We start from the raw sequence: 13,886 nt of genomic DNA, 5'->3' as shown, positions 1-13,886 counted from the left end.
TCATGTGGTAAAGGGCCTAGATGCCTAGATGCCTCAATGCATCCCCAAATGGCCCAAATTTAGCTATAAGATGGAAATTTGACCAGTTGGAACAATGCTTTGACTTCTTCTCTTCAATTTCAATCTTCTCTTGATTCTTATACCATTGGACATATCTCAAAACGGCCTATTCAACCAATTTTTATTCTCATTTGAACTAGGGAGCTAGAGGAGAAATATCTTCAAAGATATGCTATCCAAACTACAATGTTTACAACATGATATTCACAATGATAACAGACATTCAATAATCTCCCATGTTGTTGGAATTTAAATTCAATGAAATTGTAGTTGAAATTAATGAAAATATATGTGAAATAATCCCCCTCTTTAGCATTGAAGGCAACACCATTGTTGAGCAGTAAAAAGGGTCTTTCTCACCTCTATTTACCCTACATTAATTGTCAATCCAGGCACGATTTTTTATCTCAAAAAGTGTACTCAGTCTAAGGCGGTCATTTGTCAGAGTAATGCTAGTAGTATAGTGCTTTTGAATACAAGAGTAAACGGATGCTTGAAATGAAATCTATTTTCAAAAAAGAAACTTTTAGCACTCTGAGATATAAATCATTCACTACAGCAACTTATCAGTCAAGGGTAAAGTAGTGATAACTCATCCCTTTGTAAACTGATGTAATTGAGAAGCAAATTAAGGAAAAGATCATCAACCTGGGAACTGGACAACAACTGTGAGTATTCACTACAGTTTCAGATCGTCTGTGCACACTAAAGCAATGATAATTAAAATGGCAGGAAACAAAACATCGACTAATCTATTTAACTCAATTGAACAACAAAGCTTTAACCTACAAATTGGATAGTAATTGCAATCTTCACTCAGAAATGATTTAAACAACAAACATAAATGGGACAACAAATTAAAGGAAGCTATGAAATATTGAACAACAACTTAAACCAAATGTAAATACACAGTAAACTAACCAAATGCTATACGTAACACTTGTCTGTTAAAGGAACAGTAATCCGAGTTTCGACATAATAATAAATAATCCTGGTTATAAAGAAACAACAACTGCGATCACAGTGGAACAACAGTTCAAATGAACAACAATCACATTTGAAAGTAAACCGTAGATAAATAGACAGTGATACCGATTTATGTATACACAGTACTGTTACTCTATAATCGAACAACAACGACAATCTGTTAAGGAACAACAATGTTATGTAACAACAACACGATATAACTTCAGAACAAGTAACATAACATCTTTATGCAGAGAATAACCTTACTATTCGAATGGGAATCAAAATATAACAGAGCTGATACATGAAATAAGGAACAACAGATTACTAAACGAAATAGATAAGAGAAAGCAAACCACACATGACTCGAAATCGAGAATTAATAGTATAGGAAGCAAGTGATCCACCAGGGCCAGGCCCTTAGCCTCCAGGGATGCATTGCTTATAATTACTCTAGAATCAAAGATGGAACGACAACATGATTTATATATTAAACATCAAAACAGAGTTACAGCGAATCGCTCTTTTAGAGAGAGTCGATGATCAAAGTTTCAAGTACAAAAGAGAATTTCATAAAAACAACAATAGTCTTCCCCTCGGGCTAGCAGTGTTGCCCCTTCTTATAACAGTCGAGCAGAGATATCAATGATACAGAGAATCGTTAAGGTAGCGATCCCTCAGGATTAGAGGATCCTGAGGGATTCGCCATACTGTTAGCTCTCAGTCATCTTCTCGTTCTCTTGCACCAATTTGGTATCTCCTCTTCCTTTTCTTGGTTTGTATGCTCCAGTTTGGATCTTCTTGTTTGGATGCGGTTCCCTGTCAAAGGGACAATAGTTGATGGCGTCTTGTTGTTTCCTTCAGATTGGTAATTTTCCGTTTTCCCCTTTTTCTGCATAAAAAAGGGTAATTATTAGTCATCTTACATTGCACATAAATCTTCTAGATTTTATCATAATCTCTTGTCATATACCTAGTTCATAATGTAAAGAGGTTATGAATTTTAAAGAAAAGATGACAAAATAAATGATAATAACATTCCTTCTCTAGTGCTCAACACATCCTCCTGCTTACCCTTTTTCATGCCCTCATGAAAACATTGTAATTGACATGCAAGGCAGTGAGGGAATAGGCTAGAGAAGGGATCTCATGAGGTGGTCTATAGCCATGATGCCTAGCTAGGTTCTCAAAAAGATGTCCTGTCTGACCCTCAGGCATTTCATATAAGGCTTGGTATCCTGGTGCAGGATGCCAAATGACCGGGCTTCAGAACCTACAGCCTAACCAAGATGGGCCTTCTCTCAAAATAAGGTCACCATAGAGACCCAAGTGGTTAGAAGCTAGCTTAAAGTTCTCATAATTAAACAGTTCCCTGTGTTGGATGTTCGATTAGAAGTCTGATATCGGAATTTGGTAGCTGCAATGACAAGGTCTTTGATGGTAAAGAAGTATTCTATCCCTTGCCGATTGATTTCTGTGTGAATAGGTCCTAATGCCTCAATCACGCCCGGAGTCCTCATTAGGTTCCTATGTTTATTCCATAACTATAGTGGGTCTCTAGGTTCATCTCTCACCCATAAGTCTAATCCATTCTCTTGTCTTTGAAAGGCATTGTAGGCTTTAAGCCACTTTATTTGATTAACACCAAAAGAAATGAATGCCTGCAGTTGGACCTCACCCATGAAAGGGTTGGGATTCTGCTCTGTTTCGCCATCTAATACAAGGTTGTGCAAATAAAATTCACATAATAATCTCTGAACCTTTACCCCGTAATGCTTACAACAGTTTATGAAGTCGTCATTGGTTTTTATTTCTATAGGCACTCTTGCTTTAACAGCTTTAATTTTCAATTCTAAATATCGTTCCATTAAAAACAAAGCATAGTTCCTAGCAGGTGCTCTACATGCTAGCACATCAATATACAGAGAGCATAAGGTATCCATTTATTTGATGACTACGTCTAGCCTATGAGTTACCTTTGTGACTCTTTCTTCTGCTTTTCCCCATCCTTCAAAGGCCTGAGTTTCTGATGCATTAATGTCCTTCAGCTACTGTTGTAATTTCTCGTGCTTTTCTCGAGGGACAGTCTGCTCTATGAGTTTCTCTATTGTTTGCTGGGCTTGTGCGAAATCTTTTCACAGAATTGCTGTCCTTGGATCCTTTTCAACCATAATAGTTGTAGGTAGAATATCTACTTGGGTCTTCTTGTCACAACGTTTTATGGTCCGAGTTCCCTTAGAGGACGATGCCTCTGTCTGGATTGCCTTATTACAGGCTGCTACGTTCTCTATTTGTATTTTGACATGGGCAACAGTCAGATGCTGTTCCTTTCGGTTTTGAATGGCAGGCTGGACTTGAGTCCTCTTAATCTTTTTCTTAAGGGGTTTCGCCGGGGCGGTTGCATGTTTTACCACCGAGGTCCTTTTTTCTTTCTTCCCCATTTTCAAAATCCTTATTTGTTGTCGAAGTCATGCTATCACGTTAAGCAGTCTTTGCTGTTCCTTTCGTAATCTTTTGATTTCCTCTGTTTTCTTGGAAGGAACAGCCGTTTGTTTACTCGGGCTTGGGCTTTGTACCTCCAGTGTTGTATCTTCGCCTTGACCAATTTCTTGATTTTCCTCTTGGGGTGCTTCCTCATTATTCTGCTGATCGGGTTGTTCAGGGGTAGAAACCTTAGCTTGTTCTGCTATCTCCTCGGTAACTTCTTCTTCCACCCCTTCTTCTTCGTGGAATTCCTCTGGTGTATTCTGGCTAGGAACAGATTGTTCCTCTTCTTCATCTTCATCACTTTTCTCTCCAGATACACTTTCATCATGGGCAGAGTGATTCTCTTCTTCCTCTTATTCGTCACACAATTCTTCAGATGTATTTTTGTCATGAGCAGAATGCTCCTTCAGTCCTTCTTCGGTGTGGAGGTTTAGTGGGCTGATAGGTTGAGCATATTCGCCCATATTGGCTAGAATCTGGGCCAATTCTTCTTCTTCTAGTGGGTTTTGCAGTGGGCTTCCACCATGTTTCTCTGTTTCCTCTTCCTCCTGATCAGATTGCTCGGTCTCTTCCTCTGGTTCTCCTTCATTGTTTTCCTCCAATTCTTTTTCGTTCTCCTCTCCTTTCAATTTTGGGGGTTTCTCGTCCCCTAAATCGTCTATTTCCACTGATTGGCTGGTGTTCCCTTGGGAATTTTCTAGCCTTCCTCTCATCCATGCCAATCTAATGGATTTCCTTCGTTTCAGCGGTCTATTCGATGTACTGGCAGCATGTTTTCATTTTGGGGTTGGCAAAGCTGGTCCCCCATCTATTGTGAAAATCAATTCTTCCCAACTGCTCTGTTGCTGAGCAAGACTGTAGCTAACTATCAGTCGTATCAACCCGTGGTGGCTTACTACTGACTCTACATGGTGAGATTTCTTCATGCTTCGGGCAACATCATGTAATAAAGAATTTAAAAACGCAGGCAAATTCACAGCGCATTTTTGTTTTAACACAGCTAAAAGTTTAAGGTGGCGTGGTCTTACCACGTCTTTCCTGCCTTCACAAGTGATGTAGCTCTGGATGATTCTCGCCAACTCTGCCCACGACTCTCCCAAGGCTGCTGGTAAAACTCCCTTTCCTCTTACAGTCAGGTTCTGCCCTTCATCCTGGAAGATTTTTATGGCGTCTCGCAGTCTCACCTTTTTCAGAGTCCACATAGGTCCAGTGGCTGGCAGTCCCGAAACCTCTGCAATTATGTCGTCGGTGATTTCTATTTGTCTCCCTCTCACCGTGGAGTGATGTTCTTGCAAGTTCTGCAAAAATTCAATTGCCACTGTCTCGTTGGATTGTTGTAGACGATTGAGATAAACTATCCATCTTGACCTTGTTAGGATCTCTTGTGCAACATCAGAGACCATCAACACCTGTCGTTCTTTGTGAATTGATCTTCCTCCCATGCTTAGCACACTGTAAAAAAACACAGAGACGACAATGGAACAACAGGCTGTTCAAATTGTTAGCAAACACAGAGAAGATGACGAAACAATAAGCTTGTTCGAATTTTGACTGCTAATTATTGCAGAGCATAACACAGAAATAGCTTCGGAACAGCAAGCCATGAAAATTGGAAATACCGTTAAGCTTTGCTATTCATGAGTCAGAATTCTCTGAATGATAAGCTGACACGTATGCCAGCAAATTATGAGGTCACCTGCTCCCCCCCTGCAATGTGATAGCCGTCCTCGGTCGTCAAATGAAGGAGCAGCGTACTGAACTACCATAGTATAGAGTCATAAAGGAACAACGTATATAGGAATGCCATGTTTACAAGAATGAGCGGATTGCCGAGATCGAGGTGTATAATGGAATCGCTTAATAAATAAGAGAATTCCATGATATGATGCGAGAATTGGAGGATAGGACAACTGACGTGCATAAAAGGTCAATGCGATCATTATCGACTTTTGCTGTCATAATTGATTGTAATAGATTTTCATGTATTAAAGGTTCGGATGGGTTATGTACATAATCTCATTTGACCCATTACAAAGATATAAGAAGAAGGGTTTTATAATTGCTATTGGTGTATAAGGAATATGACTTCAATACCATCAACAAACTGTCTTTTTGACGAGGGTGTCATGCCATTTGGCTCTCTGTTGTTGGATTACTGTAGTATTTTGAAGAGCAGAGAGCCTCATTTCATCCAACTCGTTGATCTGCTATAGTTTATTCATCTGGGCCTCGTTTAAATCTAGACCGACTTTTTGTGCTATTCTCAAGGTCTATATTTTGAATTCTATTGGAAATATGGGTTCCTTTCCAAATACTAGCTGATATGGTGAATATCCAGTAGTGCTTCTCCACGTTGTTCTATATGCCCACAAGGCTCCCGGCAATGTTGTGGCCTAATCGCGTTTGTGTGACGCAATGGTTTTTGTCAGTACTGCTTCTATTACCTTATTTGTGCTTTCTACTTGACCATTCGCCTGTGGGTGGTATGGAGTAGTAATTCTATTCTGAATATGATAGTTTTTTAGTGTTGCAGCAATTTTATTACCATCAAACTGTGGTCCTCTATTCGTGATTATGTTTCTTGGGAGGCCATATCGCATGAATATGTGGAATAGGAATTGAATAACGAAATCCTCTGTAGCTCTCGAAAATGCCTCTGCTTCAACCCATTTGGTGACATATTCTGTTGCTACCAGAATATATGTTTTCTAGTTTGATGATGGGTTGATTGGACCAACAAAATCGAGTGCCCATCATTCGAATGGTTCAATGACTAGCTGCGGGTTCAAGGGAAATTCGTCGGACTGTCCAGGGCGTCCTGCCCTTTAGCAGCTGTCACAAGCTTGAACAAAATTCTTTGCATCTTTGAAGATTGTGGGCCAATAATACCCTGTTTGCACTTTGTGACCAGTTCTTCGATCTATGAAATTTCCGCCACATGGTCCGTCGTGACAGGCTTTCAAAATGTCAAAAATTTCATCTTCACAAATGCATCTCCTAATGTGCATATCTACCCCTGTATGAAACAGGTAGCCCCCAATCCAATAAAATTAGGTGCTACGCTGGACAATCTACTTTCGTTCATTGGGAGTCAGATGTTTCGGTAACTTGCCTACTGCTAAATAATTTGCAACATCAGCATACCAGGGTGTTTTGACAGTAACAACGAACAAATGTTCGTCTGGAAATTGATCTTCGACCGCTGCTGCGTCCACTGGTTTTGGCATTCGTGAGAGAAAGTCAGCTACAAAATTTTCTTTTCCAGGTTGGTCTTTTATTGTGATATTAAATTCCTGCAATAAAATCAGCCATCTAGTTACTCTACCATTTGTGATTGGTTTATTTACTAAATACTTTATGGCAGAGTGATCTGTATATAAAACAATAGGATATCCAGTGGTATAATGCCAAAATTTATTGATAGCATGAATCACAGCTAAAAATTCTTTTTCAGTAACAGTATAGTTCAACTCATCAGGAGACAAATTCTTGCTAATGTAATAGATTGCGTATGGTTTTTTGTCTTCTTCCTGCCCAAGGACTGCTCCAATAGCTGTGTCTGAAGCATCTGATGAAATTTGAAATGGCAGGTCCCAATTTGGACCTCTAAGTATTGGGGCTATTGACACCAGCTTTTTTAGATCCTCAAAAGCACGGTCACATTTATCTGTCCAAACAAAGTCAACATTTCCTGTCAGTGCATATAGAGGTGCAGCAATATGAGAAAAATGTTCTATAAATCTCCTATAATAACCAGAAAATCCAAGAAAACTGTGTACCTCTGTCTGTGTGGTAGGAGTAGGTATTAACAAGATTATCTGAATTTTGGACGGATCTACTTGTATTCCAACTGTTGAGATATAATGGCCTAGGATGAGTCCTTTAGTCATCATCATATAGTATTTTTCATGGCTCAAGCAGAGCTTGGTGGCAATGCATCGCTACAACACTCTTTCTAGTGTCTCTAATGCTGGGTCGAAATCATTTCTGTATGGTGTAAAATCATCCATGTATACTTCGAGCCCTTAATTTGTTGAATCTAAAAATATGTTGAGGATAGCCCTTTGAAATGTGGTAGGGGCATTGCATAGGCCAAAGGGTAAAACTCTGTAGGCAAATGTTACCCAAGGACAAGTACAAGTAGTTTTGTCTTGGTCTTCAGGGGCAATCTGAATCTGATTGTATCCACTGAAGCCATCCAAGACAGAAAAGAATTTCTTTCCTGCTAAAGTATCTAATACCTGGTCAATGAATGGAAGGGGAAAGTGGTCTTTTTGTGTTTCTTTATTTAGTTCTCTGTAATCTACACAAATCCTCCACTTTCCATTCTTCTTTGGAACCACTACAAATAGAGAGACCCATTTGCTATCAGAGATATGATAAATAAAGTTCACATCTAAAAGTTTTTGTAGTTCAGCTTTCACAATGTCTTTTAGATGAGGGTTAAGTATCCTTTGGGGTTGGCGAACAGGTCTTGCATCCTTTTATGTGTAAATATGGTGTGTACATAACTGGGGATTGATTCCTTTCATGTTTGGATAATCCCATGCAAATGCTTCCTTGTATTTTCTCAGTAGTTGGATTAGCTTCTCTTCTTGTTTGGGAGTCAGGTCGCTATTAATGTTTAAAGTTTGTCCTGTCTCAAACTCTACAATTTTTCTATTTGACACAGAGGTAGTAAGTATTGTTTGATCGTGAGTGTCTTTGAGAGGATCTTCTTCTAATTCATTATCAAATGCTACTTCTATCATGTGATATTGTATATGGGGTCTGGATTCAGCCTGGTTAATAAAGTTGTTAATAACATCATCCTCTATTTGAGCTTTGAAATCGAGGGCATCTTCTATGGTTAATGGGGATCTAATGTTTTCGGCGAGGTATGATACAAGATGTTTGTTAGTTCTTATTATTGTGACATTTGGCTGGGCGGGAGGGTATAGGGCAAGATTCTTGATGTTACTCCCTCTAGTTATAGTCATGCTGCCTTGTCGACATCCAATATAAGCATCAACGGTTGCAAGCCAAGGTCTGCCTAAAATCGATGGATGTCCATCAAGTTGGTTTTTGGGGTTTATTATCAGAAAGTCAGTAGGATATTCCCAGGAATCAACAGATACCATGACATCATGTAGTGTCCCTTCTGTCTTAACCACCGATCAGTCAGCCAGTTCTAATAAAGTGGAAGTCGGTTCTACTGATGTAATGCCTAGTTTTTGACAAGTGGCGGTTGTTAAAATATTAATTGCATCCCCTAAATCAACTAAGGCATTTGAAAATGTTTGTCCATTGATTTGTACTGTTACTATCGAGTTTCCTGGGTCTTCATACTTAACAGGTGTTTCTCTTCTTGATAACAAGTCAGATAAGGTGCCAACTACTTGGACTGTTGGGCTATTTGTTATTCTCCTCCTTGGTTTTTTTATACATAGCTCTTTAATGGTCTTTGCATATATTGGAATGCCCTGGATGGTTGGAGGAGTGGAATTTTTATGTACAAATTCTTAAGTTCTCGCAGAATATCAAAATTAGGATGTTCTATAGGATGTGGCACAATTAGTCGTTCTGGGAATGGGGGAGAAGATGTGGTCGGTTGATCATGAGTCTGCTGTCTGATCACATCTTCTTCTTGTGGTGGTTGTTCTATAGGTAACTAATTTTCAACTTGAACAATTTTATCTCCCTCTATTTCTATAATGCACCCAGATCTTAATTGAAGGTCATTGCACTCCCTTAGATCGGTTTCTAGTTTTGGTGTTTCAATTATTTGAATAGATTGAACCACTCTGTTATTTGGGTTTGGGTTGGGTTGGGCCAGGAGTTTCGGTCTTAAATTGGACTGCGGGTTTTGTTGTAGTGCTGACAGTGTAGGTTGAGGGAGGGGAATGGTTCCTATTGGCTGATTCGTTGGTCTTTGCCAGTTTGTCTGCTAGGCTTGACTCTGTGAAGTAGGAGGGGACCATTGTGTTGGATACGCATTATTTTGCCAATATGGTGGAGCATAGGGAAAATTTGGCCAATTAGATTGGCTTGTTTGATTCGGCCATGGAGAGGATGAAGGAAATGGTTGTTGTGTCCAATTTGGGAAGGGGGGTTGATTTTGCCACATTGTATTATATTGCTGAGCATGATATTGCAGAGGCTGAAAAGAAGAAGCTAGATTGAGGAACATACCTGATTGTCGCGGCTGCCATTGACGGCGCTGATTAAGTAGGTACACCAGTTCTGGTTCTTCTTCCGCTTCTTTGTATACTGCTTTCAAACCAGGAAGTGAGGGACAACTCTCTGTAGAGTGGTCTTTTGTACAAATGGTGCAAACTTGAACTGCATCTAATGGACACTCTTTGTGGCTGTGTTTCTTTCTGCATCTGGGACAGAAGATTGCCAGATTTTTCTCTGCCTCTGCTTGTTTATGTTTTTCTTGCATAATATCGAGCTGTGTTGTCAAAGTCCCCAATATATCAGTTTTGAAATTCTCTAATAAATTTCCAATTTCTGCGCGAGTTACTCCTTCTGCAGAGATCTTGTTGTCTCTAGTAAACCTGTCATGTTCTGCTAGTTTTAGTCTTGTGCTGCCTCTCGAACTCCTGATACATAAATCAATAATGTTAGCAAAACTTTTCTAATAAATATCTCCTTTTCCCATAATATTTAGTGTTTCAATCCAGTGTTCCTTCATTCCTTTAATTAATTTTATTTTTAATACAATATCAGGTAAGGGTAATGATGCATAAGGATATCTTTGAAGATTATACTGAAAACATTCAACATACTCCTCTAATGTTTCATTAGGTCTAGCTACCATCTGAAATATTTCATCTTTTAACTCTCTAGACCTACAATAATCCTGATATTTTTTCAGAAAAGCACTTTTCATTTGATCCCAGTTATTTATAACACCTCCACCCAACCCCATAAACCATCTTAAAGTAGCCCCTTTTAATGTAGAGGGAAATAATTTCAGTTTTTGGGGATCGGTGGTATAGTCATATCCTCTGCACAGCACATCAAATTCAAATAAAAATGCATCCGGATCTTCTGATGTAAGGCCATGGAATGTAGGGATGTGCTGGAGCGGAATGGCCTTCATGGGTGCATTGGTTGCAGTATCTACAATGGGATATTGCAGTGTGGAGGTTTGGGTGTTTGGCTGGTTCTGGGCCATTTGGTCAAATATATGCCAATAACCTTCTGGGATGTCTAGGAGGGTATTCCTAGGCTGACGAGAAGGAGCAGGAAAGGCCTTAACAACACTTCCTTGATTTGGGATAATGAGAGTTCCTTACTGATTTAATGTTTGGGGGGATTCTTTGTTTTGGATGATCTTTACAGCACTTCCCTTATCTAGGCTGTTTAATGGCTGAATTATCCCAAGAGGAGATCTTGGTTCTTCAGTTTCTCCTGTTTCTCCTCTTCCTTCGCAGAGGTTGCCAAGATTCCCTTCTTGTAATGATTTTGGGCTAGAATTCTCAATTTCTTGAAAATATTGCTCTTCAGTTTGGCTATGCACCTCAGCCAAGGCTACAGATGGTGATCCTGTGGCTTGAAGGGAACTAGTAGGTTGTCTAGAAGCAACTTTTCTAGGTCCTACTAAAGGCTAAGATTCTGCTTTCTTAAGGATTTCGTCTATAAATGTTGATCAGCCAAGTGTCACCGGCCCCTTAGCTTTTTCAGGTTTGAATGTGGTTTAGGATTTTTTTCAGGCTTTTTTTGCTTAGTCATGAACACAAATCAAATGCTAAATTCTACCTAAAAACAACAACAAATCTACAGGAAATCGGGCAGGGCAGAAGGGCTGTTACATGCTCCGTACGCAGGTTCTTACCTTCCGTTTTTAAAACCCAATTCTCTCTTGGTAGGTAATTACACAACTCTGAAAAGAACAAATGGCTACACTCCTCCCAGGCAACAGTGCCAAAATTTCGAGCAGTAAAAAGGGTCTTTCTCACCTCTATTTTACCCTACATTAATTGTCAATCCAGGCACAATTTTTTATCTCAAAGAGTGTACTCAGTTTGAGGCGGTCATTTGTCAGAGTAATGCTAGTAGTATAGTGCTTTTGAATACAAGAGTAAACGGATGCTTGAAATGAAATCTATTTTCAAAAAAGAAACTTTTAGCACTCTGAGATCTAAATCATTCACTACAACAACTTATCAGTCAAGGGTGCAGTAGTGATAACTCATCCCTTTGTAAACTAATGTAATTGAGAAGCAAATTAAGGAAAAGATCATCAACCTAGGAACTGGACAACAACTGTCAGTATTCACTACAGTTTCAGATCATTTGTGCACACTAAAGCAATGATAATTCAAATGGTAGGAAATAGAACAACGACTAATCTATTTAACTCAATTGAACAGCAAAGCTTTAACCTACAAAATGGACAGTAATTGCAATCTTCACTCAGAAATGATTTAAACAACAAACATAAATGGGACAGAAAATTAAAGGAAGCTATGAAATATTGAGTAGCAACTTAAACCAAATGTAAATACACAGAAAACTAAACCAAATGCTATACGCAACACTTGTCTGTTAAAGGAATAGTAATTCGAGTTTCGGCATAATAATAAATAATCCCAGTTATAAAGAAACAACAATTGCAATCACGGTGGAACAGCAGTTCAAATGAACAACAATCACATTTGAAAGTAAACCGTAGATAAATAGACAGTGATACCGATTTATGTATACACAGTACTGTTACTCTGTAATCGAACAACAATGACAATCTGTTAAGAAAAATCAATGTTACGTAACAACAACATGATATAACTTCAGAACAAGTAACATAACATCTTTATGCAGAGAATAACCTTACTATTCGAATGGGAATCAAAATATAACAGAGCTGATAAATGAAATAAGGAACAACATATTACTGAACGAAATAGATAAGAGAAAGAAAACCACACACGACTTGAAATCGAGAATTAATAGTACAGGAAGCAAGTGATCCACCAAGGCCAAGCCCTTAGCCTCCAGGGACGCACTGCTTATAATTACTCCATAATCAAAGGTGGAATGGCAACAAGATTTATATATTAAACATCAAAACAGAGTTACAACGAATCGCTCTTTGAGAGAGAGTCGATGATCAAAGTTTCAAGTACAAAAGAGAATTCCATAAAAACAACAATAGTCCTCCCCCGGGCTACCAGTGCTACCCCTTCTTATAACAACTGAGTGGAGATATCAATGATACAGAGAATCGTTAAGGTAGTGATCCCTCAGGATCAAAGGATCCTAAGGGATTCGCCATATTGTTAGCTCTTAATCATCTTCTTGTTCTCTTGCGTCGATTTGGTATCTCCTCTTCCTTTTCCTAGTTTGTATGCTCCAGTTTGGATCTTCTTGTTTGGATGTGGTTCCCTGTCAAAGGGACAACAGTTGATGGCATCTTGTCATTTCCTTCAGATTGGTAATTTTCCGTTTTCCCCTTTTTCTGCATAAAAAAGGGTAATTATTAGTCATCTTACGTTGCACATAAATCTTCTAGATTTTATCATAATCTCTTGTCATATACCTAGTTCATAATGTAAAGAGGTTATGAATTTTAAAGAAAAGATGACAAAATAAATGATAATAACATACCTTCTCTAGTGCTCAACAACCATGATGCATCTACTAGTCATTGATGGTCTTGAGAAAGAATCCCCTTAGCTACTTACTGACTGTACTCCCCCTATCTGCTTGTTGACTGTTCTTCTCATGATTTATTCTTATTCTCCCCCTTTGACATCAATGGAAATGGGCATATACTCCCTCTATATTGACCCCCCCCATCCCATCACCAACATGATTCTTGGCTAAAACCAATAGACTACTCCCCCTTGTAAGGAAGAAACTATGCCCATTTTTTGTCCAAGATATTTAAAATTTTCTTTGGGTATAGGTTTAGTAAATATGTCTGCGATTTTCACTTTTCTTGGAATGTATTCAAAATCAATAGTTTCATCAGTGACTTGTTCTCAAAGAAAATGGTATTTGATACGAATGTGCTTTGTTTTAGAATGTGTAACAATTTTTTTAGAGATAATGATTGCAATGGTATTATCACACATGATAGGCACAAGTTGAGCACCATTTTCTTAAAGATCCTTGAGATTTTTATTCATCCATACGAATTAAGTGCAACATTATGTAGCTATAATATATTCTACCTTGGTTGTGGATAGAAAAATGAAGGTTTTTTTCTTGTTGAACCAAGAGATGAGACAACTATTTAAAAATAAGGGCGCCCCGCACCCTCCCCGCTAACCCCCCCCCCCTCCCCACATCTGCTCCACACTAGTGATCTTCTTATCATCAACATTACCAACCCAATTTGCATCTAGATAAGTTTTGAGAGTAAGGTGTGTGCCCCTTGGATA

Source organism: Pinus tabuliformis, chromosome 3_2, assembly GCF_031772625.1.
Source record: "Pinus tabuliformis cultivar Carrire ecotype Pingquan chromosome 3_2, CPIR1, whole genome shotgun sequence".
Lineage (NCBI taxonomy): Eukaryota > Viridiplantae > Streptophyta > Pinopsida > Pinales > Pinaceae > Pinus > Pinus tabuliformis.
This window is presented reverse-complemented; position numbering follows the sequence as displayed.